We start from the raw sequence: 10,454 nt of genomic DNA on the forward strand, positions 1-10,454 counted from the left end.
CTCTTCCCTCACAACAACCTTGTGAGAAATGTGGTAAAAGCATTACTTAGCCCCTTTTTACAGAGAACTCTAAAATGAGGTTTAGAGAGGTTAAGTGATTTGTTCAGAATCACACTGGCTAAGTGGCTGAGTTGGGACCCAAATCTACATCTTTAGATTTCAAACCTATCATGAGACTACACTGGCTCTTTGTTCTGGTTACAAGGTTCTGAAACTTTATAGAGTGGGAACATTTCACCCCACAAACAACTCAATGATGACATCACAACTCATATTGAAGTTATGTACAGTCATCCTATTCCCACAGCATAAGGAACATTGTGCCTACTGTAATTATAAAAATATGTCATTTCATAATAATGGAAGATACATAATAATGTAACCACTAATGCCAGGAGGGATGAGCACCAAACCTCTTCACGGGATTTGGCCCAATTGCCCCAAATAAACAAAATAGGACTGGGTACCTTAAAGGAAAAATCTAATCTTATATTGCAAAGCTGAGAGCATCTCTTTCCTTCCCCTCTATCCCTATATATCCTTTGGATTAAAGATAAGTACATGATACAAAGCTCCCAATTCATATCTTTTGATGTTTTATCTTTATCCCCAACCAAATTTTTCAGAAATTCCTAGGAGAAAATTGTGAGTTTAGGTGACAGAAACACATAAGCAGAAGAGAAACAGAAAGATTCTTAAAATGAATTATTCCATTTTTACATGAAAGTTTGTCCCTGGGGAATAAGACATCCAAAATTATAGGATGTCATTTTAGCCAAGTCTTAGTCTGAGACTTTTTTCCCTTCCATATGTTTCATATGCCTCGTTTTAATGTTTCTTCTATAAGACAGTTTATCCAGAGAAAAGGGGGGGGGGGGAACCAGGCAGTCCATTCAGAAAGATTTCTACTGAAAAAGCATTGTTGTAATTTTTCATCTGATATGACAATTTGTCACTTCAAAGCAAAACCAGCATTATTTTACTGGCAATCACAGGGATGTAACAGAGTTTCTTAAAGGAGATAATACAGATAATGATACACCACCTAGCAAATTCTGTACTTTTTTAAGGGAAAGAAAAAAATGATAGTCCCCTAATAAAGCACCTCACAATGGCTGAAATGCTTAGAATTTATAGATAGCAAAAGATGAAGTATTCAGCAAGAGTCCATACACATCATTTTTTTTTTAATTTTAGGAATAGGTTTCTGGGGTCATGATGTTTATGCTGCTATTTGGTAAGGTACTAACATTCCATCAACTCCTCAACATAACTGATGATGGATGCTCTGTTCTACAGGCAAGTTGTCTCCTCTAAGCAAGCCTGTTTACAAACTACATTTGTTTTTAATCTTAATCTCACCCTCAAATGGACCAAAAAAAAAGTATTCTCTTTGCAGAAATGTATAGGAATAAAAGCATAAGTGAGTGCTCCTTAATGGAAAAACAAAAACAAAAAACTCTACCATACATGTGAAGATGCCTTTTTCCTGCTCACCATCATCTACATGTCTTTGAAAAGTTGTTTGGGGATTTGTTCCATACATTAAACCTAAGATTATAGGTCCAAATATTCCCATTCAAGTCATATTCACAACTTTACATACTAAGCCTATCAAGATTTCATCCATCACCTTTGGAGAATTCATGAAAAAAAAAGTATCTGTACAAAAATTACATGAATATTGCTTAAAAAAACCAGCCATGTAAATACAAAGTTCAGAGCACTGTTATTATTACATGAAATGCCTTTTTTTTTTTACTACTGCTCATTCCTTTATGACAGCAGTAGGCATTCCAGAGACCTGTACAACAGTTTCTAAATCAATGTCAATTTCAAAGCCTGATTCTTATTCTCTTCCATTTTCACCCCCATCCCAGGACAACACTAGGGATTGAGGGAGTCAGGTAGTTTTTAATGCCGTGGTTTATCTGGTTCTGTTTATTTCTTAAACCTTATTTATTAAAGACGCCTGGATTTTTATTTACAAAAGCTTACTGGTTTATAAAATACCTGCTAATTTAGTTCCCAGACACTAGTACATTCCCGGAAAGATGTTCAACCACCACCACCACAACAACAACAACCACAACAACAACAACAACACGTCAATGTTTTGCTTTTATTGCTTGGGAAATGCCACTACGTGGTCCTCCAGACAAACTTCTTTCCCTGTCCTACTCAATTAAAAGCAAGATACTGCAGCTTTCCATTCTGAGCAAAATTACATTTTCTGGGTCACTTTCTTGGTCTCATAGGGCCACTTTTTGTACAGCCTGACTGAAACAGTAAAGAAAGATATTTAAATGCAACCGGTTTCCATGTCATTGTTGCAAAAGGCAAGATATTGGGGGTGGGGAGGGTCCTCTTTGCAGTTCCCAAACAAATATACCTCCACAGACACTTTAGTCTGCACCTCCCTCAGCAGGGGTAAAGACTCCCTTTGCTTTGTCCAAAATCCCAAAGGAAAAAGACCTACCATTGTTGGGGTGGGGGTGGGGGGGCGGGACGGGGACGGATTTAATGAATCTCTGTTTCTTATTACTAGTTTCTACAATTTAACAACAGTTTAAAAGACTGAAAATTATAATAGAAAGTGTTCTCTCTCTCTCTCTCTCTCTCTCTCTCTCTCTCTCTCTCTCTCTCTCTCTCTCTCCCCTCCAATGTATATAGTATATAAATAGATAATTCTCTCTCGATATACATATATATATATATTTAGATATCTAAATATCTAATAGTGAGTGCATTACTTTTATATATACATACACACCTACAGGAATAAAATGAATTTGTGTATACACACATATCTATGTGTGTATATATAGGAAGATTCACACAGGACAGACATGCAACCCAGCCTAGCCATATCACACATGCTTTCCTCTTGGCACACATATGGCTTGCATGCATTTCCAAACTAGGCACAGGCAAGTCTTTGAACACTTATTCATAATATACATATGCCTGTACACAGAAGCTGAAAAGACAAGCATGAATGGGAGGGGAGAGAGGGAACGCAGTTTTTAACCACCTTTTCCCCACATGTTTCTCGCACATTTTTTTTTGTCCCAACTACAATTACCTTAGCAACCAAAGAATTGTCTTTTATTTTCCCTTCTGCTTAAAAAAAAAATGTTATTCTTCTCGGGGACCAGCTCGAGCCTGGTTCATGGGGGGGGAAAAAAGAGAAAGCAAAAGGACCAAAGATTCCCTCAGCTTCTTTCCTCGGGGACAAGTGCGGGTTCGTCTCCTGTCTTCTTCTCTAGATTTCTTCGCTCCTCTTCTTAGTTTCCTCGGACCCGGCTCCGGGACTTCCCTCAGAGAGAAAGCCAGGAGGGGAAAAGCTGTTGAGAAACAGCCCCGAGTAACATGGTCCTCTGAGCACTGGGGCACAACCGGGTGCTCCAAGTCCTTGTTTTGATTTGCTTTCCTCAGCTCCCAGCCCTCTTTTCCGGGGTGCAGCTCAGAGCTTCTCGGCCGTCCCCCCCCAGAAGGCGGAGGGATAGTGCGCCTACGCCTCCGCCCCCGCCGGGCGCTCGCGCCCTGTCCTTGTCCTCCTCCTCCTCCTCCTCCTCCTCCTCCTCCTCCTCCTCCTCCTCCTCCTCCTCCTCCTCCTCTCCTTATTCCGCCTCTCCCCGCAGCGGTGGGAGCCGGGCGCTGAAGGCTGGAGCCGGGCGAGGGAAGCAGGCAGTCCGCAGCCGCTGCCAAGGAGGAGGCAGCAGAAGTAGCTGCCTTAACTCTCCAAGAATTGTTCCCGATGCCCTCCGCGAGCTGCAACAGCGGCGCCCACTGTCGGGTGCGGAGAAGGGCTGCAGCCCAGACAGACGCCCGCACCTGTGGAGGGAGCACCTGCGATGGGAACGGTGGGAACCGAGCCAGCCCAGGGAGAGTAGGATGGGGAGGGGAGGCGCTGGGCGGATCAGAACCACTCTCAGGAGAAGGGTCCCCAGAGGCGGTGGTGTGCAGAGAAAGCATTATATTTTCACTTGCTTGGAAATCAGCAAACGCTACAAATCAGGGCTTGATTTTTTGTTTTGTTTTGTTTTGTCTAGACTTATGAAAGTAATGGAGAAAATGTTAATAATGCCACTTAAAACAAAGTGTGGCTTGAAATCTTTTTCCCCACCCCCAGAGAGCTGGTTGTTAAACATTTACCAGGTGACCCCTACCAGGGAAACCTCCTAAGGCCTCCCTCCTGCAGAAGGTAGGATTTGAGCTGTCTTGAAGGGGGAAGTGAGACAGAGCATCCTAGGTATGGGCGGGGAAGGATGACTGGGGAGAACAAAGGCTTGGAGATGGGAGGACCCTATGATCCCTTCAGAAGCAGAAGACCCTGATTTGCCCTTCCAAAAGAGAGAAGCTTAAACGTTCTGATCTCCAAACAGTACTGAAAGTCGAGAGCTTTGCTGAAAGTTTTGGCCATTTCTTCCCTTTCAGGATGTTACTTCCTTATTGTCAGTCTTTTTTAACTTGTGTCCAAATTGTCCCTAAGTAGCCCCTGGCTCTGCTTACATAGCATTGTACCGAGCTTTAGAATTTGATGATGCAACTACCTTTATCTCCATTCAAATAAAATCAATCAACAAGCATTGATTAAGCTTATTAAGTGATGGGCACAGAGCTGGGGAGACAACGACAACCAATGCTTTAGGGAATTTACATGGGATTGGGAGGGCGGGAATGTATACATATCAAGTCAACCAATATTTATTAAGTACCTACTATGTGTCAGGCACTGCGCTAAACTTGAGATACGAAGAAAGGGGGGGAAAGACGGCTTTCAAGGGTCACATTCTTATGAGGGAGAGAGACAGCATGCAAACAACTATATAAAAAAACAAGATAAGTATATACAGAATAATAGTCATCTTAGAGGCAAGACATCAACGTTAAGGAGGGCTGGTAAAGACGTCTTGCAGAAGGTGGGATTTTACAAATATGTGTGCATGTCAATCATCTATTAGACACCTATTATGTGCCAGGAACTGGGCTAACGATATGAAGAAAGGTAAAAAACAGTCCCTGCTCTCAAGGAAGTTATAAATTAAAAGCGTGAAGGGGACACTAAGCCAGGAAACATAGTTGGGGTCAGATGGTGAAGGGCTTTAAAGGTTAAACAGAAGCCACAGGAATTTATTGAGTCATTAGGAATCACTGGAGTTTATGGAGTAATCACTTTTAAAACACTGAGTAAACTCCTACAGGCAATGTATAATCCTTGTGCTGGGCTCTGGGATTGGTGTTGGAGTATATAAATGTGACAGTACCTGCCCTTGGGGAGTATATGTTCTACTGGGAAAACACAATTTTTATATAATACAAATATATAAATACATAAATAGTATATATGTAATGGGAGGACCCAATCCTTAGAGCATGCAAAGATTGCAGATTTGCTCTTTCAGTTGGCTTATTCAGTACATGCAAGATTATATTCCTTGCAAGGAATAATTATAATATATAATTATAATATTATATATATTCTATACCAGGAACTTCAAAGAGCCTACCTCCAGCCATGAATGACCCAGGGATCCATACATTGTAACAAAAAGACTTTTTTTTTTTTGCTGGGTAATGAGGGTTAAGTGACTTGCCCAGGGTAACAAAAAGACTTCTAATTGAAAGGACAATGACATAGAGGCAGAATTAGGGAATAAGTATTTTATTAAGTACCTACTATGTGCCAGACACTGTGTTGGGCACTTTACAAATATTATTTTATTTGATCTTCCCAATAGCCATGGGAGGTAGATGTTATTATGATTCCCATTTTCCAGTTGAGGAAACTGAGGCTAACAGATGTTAAGTGACTTACTCAGAGTCACATAGCTTGTAAGTATCAAGCTAGATAGTATCATGCCAACCTAGTTATCAAATGTACATAGGAAACATTTGAGAAAATGACTTCTTGTTCTCTCTTCCCTATCAATTTCTGAGTGAAGAGAATTGCTGTGAACACCCAGGTTGGGGGAGGAAAGGCAATTGATTTATCTCTCTCTCCAACTACCACATGCCACTGAATGCATGGTGCCCTGTTTCTTTTGTGTTTATTCTTTCCTAATCTTAGGCAAATTCATATCTGATAATAGAATGGACCAAGTTAAAACCTGAAAGGTGATGAGGGTGAAATATTCTGGTAAATGTCTTTGGGGACAAATGTATGCACATACTTTTAAGTTTATTTTTAGCACTTCGTATTAACATTTTCTAAAGTCGACAACCAAAAAACCCACCAACAACAACAAAATAAACAAGCCCTGATTTATAGCACCTATCAATTTGAGAGGTATAAATGCTTACATTGAAAATGTAGCAATTGACTCTATCTAGCACACTCCTGCTTTTAAGTTAATAAGTTCAGAAAAGCCATTAAGGTCCCCTCATCCACCAAAGTTGGTAGCAGAAACCAACTTGGGCCAGGAGCAACAGAAAGTGAATCTGATGAGGACCTAGCCATCAGGAGTAACCAACTTGACTGTCCAAAAGGTGTCAAGTCCCTGTGTCCTACAAGGAGTTAGCCCACTTGAACAAGGGATATATTAGTCTACTGTGCTAGGTACTAGGGATACAAAGACAAAACTAAAACACCCCCTGCCCTAGAGGAGCTTACATTCCAATGAAGGATATGACAAACACAAATGTACGTATGTATAAAACATATACTGAGTAGATACAAGGTTACCTGATGGTGTAGGGGAAGCTACTATGTGTGTTGGGAAAAGGAGATAAACAGGAAGATAGCCCTTAAGCTGAGATTTAAAAGAAACCATGCATTGTAGGAGATGAAGGTGAAGAGGGAGTACATTCTAGAGAGGGAGGACAGCCAGTATTAGATGCAATACAAATAATTATTAATGTTATTTTGTTATTCAGATCATTGTTATATATTCAGCATCTAAGTAACGTTTTGTAAAGCATTTGTCATTTTTGAATTACTAATATTTTGATGGATTTATTATTTCAAACCTCATGTTGGGGCAGTTAGGTGGCTCAGTGGTCAAAGCACTAGCCATGGATTCAGGAGAACCTGAGTTCAAATCCAGCCTCAGACACTTGACACTTACTAGCTGTGTGACCCTGGGCAAGTCACTTAACCCTCATTGCCTCAAAAAAAAAAGTCATGTAGCATTTTGTTTTGTATTTACAATGTATCTTTATATTTATTATTTATATTTAATTTATGTATGTTTCTTGTTACCATACCAGAAGGAAAGATACATAAGGTCAGAGGTTGTATCTTTTCAGAAGTTTGTATCTCTCCCAACATATAGCATTATAAGCTCTTAATATATGTAGTTAGAATTGAGTTGAATCCTCACACACCTTCCTATCTCGAACAATTCTTGTCCAAAAAGTGTCTATCCAACAAACTAGAGGCCTCCCTCTACTTCTTTTAATATTGTGAGGATAACAGTGTAGGATCTGGGCTGCCCATCTGTTGTGTCATGAGTGACACTATAAAAGAATTGTCAGTCAGTATGAAATATGACTATTGAGGAAAACAGATAATCTTTAAAAGAGAAAAGGGAAGAAAATTGAAGGCTGGAGATGGGGATAAGCTAGGGAGACATTAACACAATCATTAATGCTGGAGTTTTGAAATTTGACAATAAAAAAAAATAATAAGCAGTGGATGGAAATGTATCCAGTCTGGTAGAAATGAGTTGAATTCAACATGAGTTGAATTTTTTAGCTGTTTTAAATAATCGTACAGTATCTATGGATATGCCTGTTCAGAAACAAATATTTAATAAGCAAACTGAGGGGATGAATACATTTCAATGGACCCTATTCTTCTTATGTAATCCTAGAAAGCTATTTAAAGATCCCTCCACTTCTTCCAATCAACCTACACTTGTTTTTATGAGGATCCCAAAAAAGGAAGCTGAAATTCAGAACTACACACACACACACACACACACACACACACACACACACACACAAATTTGTCCCATTTTTTCTATTGAAAATATAGCATATTGGGGCAGCTAGGTGGCACAGTGGATAGAGCACTGGCCTTGGAGTCGGGAGTACCTGAGTTCAAATCCAGCCTCAGACACTTAACACTTACTAGCTGTGTGACCCTGGGCAAGTCACTTAACCCCAATTGCCTCACTAAAAACAAAAAAGAAAAAGAAAAGAAAAGAAAAAGAAAATATAGCATATTCCTTTTATGATACAAATTTGGTGCTAATACCTAAACCAGAGAAAGAAAACTGTAGACCAACTTACTGAATGAATATCGATGCAAAAATTTCAAATAAATACTAGCAAGGAGATTACAACAATATATCACCAAGATCCTATATTATGACCAGGTGGGATTTAGGCTAGGAATACAGGGCTGGTTCAATATTAGGAAAATTATCAATATAAATTGACCATATCAACTACAAAACCAACAGAAATCGTATGATTATCTCAATAGATGCAGAAAAAGCTTTTGACAAAATATAACACTCATTCCTATTAAAAACACTAGAAAGCATAGGAATAAATGGAGCTTACCTTAAAATAAGTAATTTATCTAAAACCATCAGCAAGCATTATCTGTAATGGGGATAAGTTAGAAGCTTTCCCAATAAAATCATGGGTGAAGCAAGGATGCCCATTATATTGTACTAGAAATGCTAACTATAGCAATAAGAGAAAAAATTGGAGGAATTAGATAGGCAATGAGGAAACAAAACTACCATTCTTGCAGATGATATGATGGTATACTTAGAGAATTCTAGAGAATCAACTAAATAACTAGTTGAAATAATTAGCAACCTTAACAAAGTTGCAGGATATAAAATGAACCCACATAAATCATCGGCATTTCTATATATTACCAACAAAGTCCAACAGCAAAAGATAGAAAGAGAAATTCCATTTAAAATAACTGAAGACAATATAAAATACTTGAAATATATCTGCCAAGACAAATCCAGAAACCATATGAACAAAATTACAAAACATTTTTCATGCAAATAAAGTCAGATCTAAACAATTGGAAAAGTATTAATTGTTCAAGTAGGCCAAGCCAATATAATAAAAAAGATAATTCTATCTGAATTAATTTACTTATTCATTACCATGCCAAACTACCAAAAATATCTTATAGCACTAGAAAAAATTTATATGAAAAAACAAAAGAGCAAGAATATCAAGAGAATTAATGGGGAAAAATATGAAGATAGATGGCCTTTCCCTATCAGATCTCAAACTGTATTGTAAAGTAGTAGTCATCAAAACAATCTGGTACTGGCTAAGAAATAGAATGGTAGGTCAGTGGAATAGATTGGGTACAGAGTACAAAGGAGGGTAATGACCATAATAATTTAGTGTTTGATAAATGCTAAGATGCCAGCTTTTGGAATAAGAATTCAGTATTTTCCAAAAACTGCTGGGAAAACTGGACAGCTGTTTAAGCAGAAATTAAATATAGAACAACATCTCACACCATACACCAAGATAAGATCAAAATAAAATGGGTACATAATTTATACATAAAGGGGATATCATGGGCAAATTAGGGGAGCATGGAATGGGTTACCAGTCACATCTATGGATAAGGAAATAATTTATGATCAAATAAGAGACAGAGCATTACAGAATATAAAATGGATGATTCTGATTATAACTTTAAAAGGTTTTGCACAAACCAAACCACTGCAGCCAAGATTAGAAGGAAAGCAGAAAACTTGGAGGAGTGGAACTTTTACAGCAAGTTTCTCTGATAAAGTCCTCAGAGCTAAAATACATTATTGAGTCAAATTCATAAGAATAGAAGTCATTTCTCAGTGATAGTGGTAAAAGGATATGAATAGGCAGTTTTCAGATGAAGAAATAAAAACTATCTATAGTCAAATGAAAAAATATTCCAAATCATTATTGATTAGATAAATAAAATAAAATAAAACAACTCTGAGATACCACCTCACACCTCTCAGATTGGCTAATATGGCAGGAAAAAAAGGTAGCAAGATGGCACAGTGAATAAAGTACCTGGTTAGGAGTCAGGAAGACCTGAGTTCAAATCCTGCCTCAGACACTTACTAGCTATGTGACCCTAGGAAAGTCACTTAACCCTGTTTGCCTCAGGTTCCTCTTCTATAAAATGAGCTGGAGGAGGAAATGGCAAGCCATTCCATTATCTTTGCCAAGAAAACCCCAAATGAGTTCACAAAGAATTGTACATTACTGAAATAACTGAACAACAAAAATATGACAGAAAAGAAAAAAAGGCAAATGTTGGAGAGGATGTGAGAATATTGAGACATTACTACAATGTTGGTGGAGTTGTGTAATAATACAACAAATCTGGAAGAAAATTTGAAACTATTCCCAAAGAACTATAAAATTGTACATTTCCTTTGGACCCAGCAGCCACTACTAGGTCCATATTCCAAAGAGATTTTTTTTAAAGGAAAAGGACCTATATGTACAAAAATATTTATACCAGC

At 38.3% G+C, this 10,454-nt stretch overlaps 1 protein-coding gene across 4 annotated transcripts in view; it reads right to left on the bottom strand.

Moving 5' to 3' along the window:
- The window catches only part of RGS6 (regulator of G protein signaling 6), a 717,500-nt gene extending 713,947 nt beyond the window's left edge, over positions 1–3,553 (bottom strand). For all 4 annotated transcript variants that reach the window (XM_043985441.1, XM_043985440.1, XM_043985443.1 and 1 more), the window contains exon 1: positions 3,086–3,553. The gene's annotated coding sequence lies outside the window, so the exon portion shown is untranslated. The remainder of the gene's footprint in view (positions 1–3,085) is intronic.
- Between the last annotated feature and the right edge of the window lie 6,901 nt (positions 3,554–10,454).

Source organism: Dromiciops gliroides, chromosome 2 (assembly GCF_019393635.1).
Source record: "Dromiciops gliroides isolate mDroGli1 chromosome 2, mDroGli1.pri, whole genome shotgun sequence".
Classification (NCBI taxonomy): Eukaryota; Metazoa; Chordata; class Mammalia; order Microbiotheria; family Microbiotheriidae; genus Dromiciops; species Dromiciops gliroides.